Source organism: Limulus polyphemus, unplaced genomic scaffold (assembly GCF_000517525.1).
Source record: "Limulus polyphemus unplaced genomic scaffold, Limulus_polyphemus-2.1.2 Scaffold1219, whole genome shotgun sequence".
Lineage (NCBI taxonomy): Eukaryota > Metazoa > Arthropoda > Merostomata > Xiphosura > Limulidae > Limulus > Limulus polyphemus.
The window spans coordinates 250,747-256,356 of NW_013666829.1; positions in this window are offsets into that span (position 1 = coordinate 250,747).

Below are 5,610 nucleotides of genomic sequence, written 5' to 3' on the forward strand. Positions count from 1 at the left end.
TGCTTAACTTTTTTCCAGGTGTATATATTGCAACAATTTGTAAAAATGTTATCGAGTGTTGATACTGCAGTCCCAACAACTCCAGTAGATTGGTAAATACAAAAGTAGGAGTTACTTACAGATATTAAATTGTTTAATTTAAGTGCACGACTTCTGTCAATTGTAGTTTGTGTATACTTAAAAAATTAAAATCGTCCAAAAAATATACAGAATTATTCAAATTAATATTATGAATGAGCGAAACCAATGTATCTATGAATTCACTCCATCTTCCGGAAGGTGGGCGATAAATACAGTAAAATGTTTGAAATTCGTCAATAGTAAAACTAAATAATTCAATATAGTTTGTAATAATAACTGAATTAAAATTAAATATATATGGTAATACAGGGCGAGTATATACAACACTTCCACCAGAGGGCCAATCAATGAAATCCACATTATAATTCAGTCGAGGGGGATAAGGCTTTTCTAGGCAACACCATGACTCAAAAAATATCAATATATCAAGTTGGCCAGATGGTTAGGACACTCGATTCGCAATCTGTAGGTCGAGGGTTCGAATCCCCATCACACTAAACATGTTCGACCTTTCAGCTGTGACGGTCAATCCCACTATTCGTTGGTAAAAGAGTAGCTCAAGAGTTGTCGGTGGGTGGTGATGACTAGCTGCCTTCCCTCTAGTCTTACACTGTTAAATTAGGGACGGCTAGCGCAGATGGCCCCTCGTGTAGTTTTACGCGAAATCCGTAACAAACAAACAATATATCAGGTTTCAAATCCCAGTAAAAACAAAAAAAGAGTTAAAATATCACCTATCTTATAATTAATACTTCTAACGTTTAAACATATTCAGAAAGAAGAAGGAAGTCACCATGGATACAATTTTCCATACATTCTTATTTTTTATTTTTTTTTGCAAACATCTTATACGAAGGAGTGGTGATGAAATCATGCCCAAATTAAAAGCTAAGAAATTTTAAAATGTTAACATATATACTTATATAAACAAAACTGTTTTATTGAATAAATTTAAACTCTGAAGTTTTTTTTTTAAATGTGTAGAAGAATTACTGCAAGTTTTTTTTTTTTTTATTCAGCAGTGCAGTTTTGACCTTACACCCATCTAGGCATGATAGAATTACATAAGTTACTAATAAGATGAAAATGTTGATAAGGCTGGATTTTTTTATTGTGCTGACATGGCATGGCCGTATAATTTGAGTCACAAGAAAGGACAAGATCTGAAGTTAGGTGAGTGTTGGGAAAAGCCATATATTTTAGTGAAAATAATCAATGTCGTGGTTTACAGAATTCAAAAGGACAGGTGGTCTAAATTCAATGATCCAATACCTTGATTATCTTGTGTCACGACAGCGGAAGTCACGTGACGCTGGTGGCGCGTGATGAGTTTCTGGAATGATCGGGGAAGTCCGAGTGTGATTTAGATATCCTCTTCGTTAGTATATGAGCCTGACAGAGGAAGCTAGCGGGGATATGAATGAAGAGAGAGCAGTAGTTACTTTGAGTTCCGTGTAATTTATGATTCTGTTAGTTTCAAGCTAGTGAGCCGTAGAGTGTGTGTTTTGCACTTGTCGAGAGCGAAGTTATCGAGATTGTGAATCACTGTGATTTATAGCGTATATTATGAAAGTAGTTAAGTTTAGAAACGTACTGATTGTGGAACTACTGTGTACTAAAAGTTTGTATCGAGGAAGAATAAACTGGTTTAATCAAGAAAGGACTCGTATCGCTGAAGATCCTCGGAAAAATTTCTACCAGAAACAAGCAGATACATAACACTTGGAAAGCTTCGCCTGTGTAATGGACAGCGCCCTTAGAGCAAGTCGTTGGAGTTTCGACTATACTGCCGATTATACCAAATTCACTTCAGGATTGTCGTGGTGAGTGGAGCTCACAAGTCACCAACTCGAGGAATTTACAGTTAGACTAAAGAGAATGAGTCTGAGACAGATATATGAACAACATATATGATTTTATCCACACTTTTAGTATTTTTAAAACATATAAACATACATTTAATTCTTACTTATAACAGTCTTTTCTGCTTAACTCACATTAGTCTTAACTCACATAAAAACAAAATACTTCATTATTCTTATACTGATAGTTCTTATTTCAGTTTCAAGTTACATTAATTGAAGAAGAGAGAAATAGTTATTTCTTACAACTGGATTGTTCTACTCTATCGGCAGAGGTTGGAGATTTTCATGTCTTGAACCTCAATTCTTCTCGGAGATTTCTTCCTGGAGAGAACTGATTTTTAGCTCCAGGCAAGTTTATATCCTCTATTTTCTCTGTATCCCTTCGATTTTCCAAATAGTTTCCCTGACTACCTACAAGTAGTCCTGACACTTTATTGGATGATTTCTGCAACTCATCAGGCAATTCCAAAACAGGAACCAAAACGCTCAAGTAATTGATTACTGTGGTGGTGAGTGCTCCAGTTGCCTCTTTACGTATACTACTACACCAGGTTGAAGTAACGAATCTTACATCAAAGTACCGATTTTAGATGCTATCATAAACTTTTTAGTAGACTTTACAGTTCTACCAACTTGGCGTCATTAATTCATCACTGTCAATACTGGTGACTAGCGTTTTTGTCGATTGTTAATTATGATTATATTCTTAATAATGAAATTATAAAATTTTTGTACTGTTTTATTAGTGTATTGGGTTATTTAAAGGCCTTAGTAATCCAGTTAGAGAGTATTGTTGTAAGCTAAATTTTAATATTTAAATTTTGATGTTTTGGTTGCTACAGAGCATTTTAACATGACATGTAGATGTTTCTTGAATGTCTAAATTTGGCATGATGTCTCAAATTTTGGGAAAGTATAGGGAAAACAAGTATTATATAAAAATACCAGAGTGAGTCAAACGATTATTCAGAAAGTTAGTCAATGGAACAAGTCATTCAGCTAGTGAGGCAGGCAATTAAACAGTGAGTTAGTTAGTTAGTGAGTCAGCCAGTTCTTATTTTGTGTCATAGACATGAAAAGAAATTTAACAAGAAAATCACTGTTAACCTTTGTGTATGGAGTTAGGCCTATCACCAAAAGTAACCTGTAGAACTTGCACATTAAAGTTGAAGAAATAAATCCTGTTTGTTGTCATTGATTGGATTGGACTTACATTATTTTCACTAAAATGTCAGAAATAATCCACACCATAATAGCAATTATTGGAATAGTAGTTTGAGGTTTAATTTTATTCTTGCATAGCAATACGATTTTGATGTGTTTGAATTTGAGATAGTTATCTTGAGTTGTGTTGTATTTTGTAAATTATTTGATGTTTTCCAGATTTTCATTTATTATTATTATTATTTTGAGTTGTGCCATAATTTAGTTTTCTAACTGGCTGCTGGAATTTTATATGTAAACCTTTCTTGTGTTTGTAAAGGTGTGGTGTATTCACTTGAGGAAAATTAATACCACACTTTGTAACATCTAATTAATTTTCTGAATTGGTCAAAAAGGTTACTTTTAAAATTTCTAGCAAGGACATCTCTGAAACACAAAAAGTAGAAGGGCTGTAATGATTGAAATACATTTCTACAGTTAGTATAAAACATTTTTATTCAAGTACATCAATGTAAGATTTCTAAACTTCCATGCAGTATGATAATTGTTCATTTTATTCATACTGTTCATTTTAAGTTTAATATGAGGGTATTATTTAGTTTATATAGTGCCAACTTAAAATAAGTTATTTTTAGAAGTGACAGTTATGGCGACTTTGCTTACATAACTGTTTATGAATCATTTGTTATGTAGTCAATTGTTGTGATTTGACATCATTTTGCTCAAATCTTCTGAAACTTTCTCTTGCTTTAATGGAGTATTGTTGCATCATATAATATCTAGCAGTGTTGTAGAAAGTTCTAGATAGCTGTTAAGAGTATACATATTGTTATGTTTCTGGTCGATTGTTAATTACTCGTAAAAATTCTTTCCGATGAACTTCAGCTATACAAGTCCTTTCTTAAATAAAACTAGTTTATTCTTTCTCAATACAACTTTGCTATACACTTAATTTCCACAGCCAGTTTAACTTAAACACACGCTATAATTTTCAACGAATGACTCACGTGCTTTACTTACTACCGCGCTTGCCTCAATTGTCCATCCATAGCTTCAATCTCTCAGCCTGCTATATCCGTTCCGATTGATTGTCGGGCTTATATATTAGAATACAGCATATCTAGCAAACACTCGAGCATTCACGAACCTTCGAGATACGTGACTTCCGCTGTCGTAACACTGCCCCTTCCTTAGTATTGTTTGTCCCGAACAATAGCCACTTAAATTAAACCAATAGATAATTAACAATAACTTAATTAAATGTACAAGATTTACAAACACAAAATTAAAATTCAACAAAGTCTCTTAATTTTACGGGATGTATCTTCTTCTGTACTGGCTTCTGTTTCACGTGAGATTCATCTGCTCCATCAGAAATTGTCCTATTATTGTTAATAGTCACATCAGTGGTAGTAACTTCATGAAGGACTTCACTGATTCCCTTCTCAAAACCCAGTAGAGTTTCTTCTTCGACAGTGGCCTTTCCAGGTGACACGTCTTCAGTGGCGTCTTTTGATCCATTGTTCACTTCGTCCCAACTGAAATGTCCTGGACCGTGATAACGCCAAAGCCTGTTGGCATGCACCACCTTTGGCTTACCTCGCTGACCACATTTTATTCGGAAAGTCACGTCTGAGAGACGACCCACTATGTCATATGAGCCTTCCCATGGAGAAGACAACTTAGGAGACTTCCCTTTGGTCTTCCTGGGATTATACAACCAAACCTTGTCTCCTGGTGCAAAGCTGACTTCAGTAGACTTCTTATCATAACATAGCTTCATGGAAGCAGCAGACGTTTTCAAGTTTGAACGCACTTGATGGTGAATATTATCCATCCTTTCTGATAACACTTTCACGAACTCTGACACATTTTCAGGCAACTCTTCATAAGGTGGAAATTCTGTTAACATATCCACTGGCAACCGAAGTTCCCGACCAAACATCAACATTGATGGAGTGTATCCAGTGGCTTCATGCTCTGCTGTTCTATAGGTCATCAACAGTGGATGGAGTAAGACATCCCAGTCATTTTGGCAGCTATTACAAAACTTTGCCAATTCCTGTCCAAGTGTCCAGTTGTACTTTTCTAACTTCCCATCAGATTGTGGGTGAAGTGGCGTTGTTCTGGTCTTTCGTATGCCAAACAACTTGCAGCATTCATGGAACACAGCTGATCCAAACTTATGGCCTTGACCTGAATGCAGTTCGTATGGTATACCAAACCCGAAGAAGAAATCACTAATAGCCGAAGCTACACTTGGTAAAATAATCCATCACCACACAAATGTACTTGTTTCCAGCACGAGTTCGGGGCAATGGACCAGCAATGTCAATGGCTACTCTTTCCATTAGTGCACCAACTTGATATAACTTCATTGGAGCACATCCCTTATGCTTGGGTCCCCTTTTAGCACAATATGTACTGCAGGTCCTGCACCATTCTTCTACATCTTGCCTCATACATATCTAGTAAAATCTCTGCCGTAGGTGACTCAATG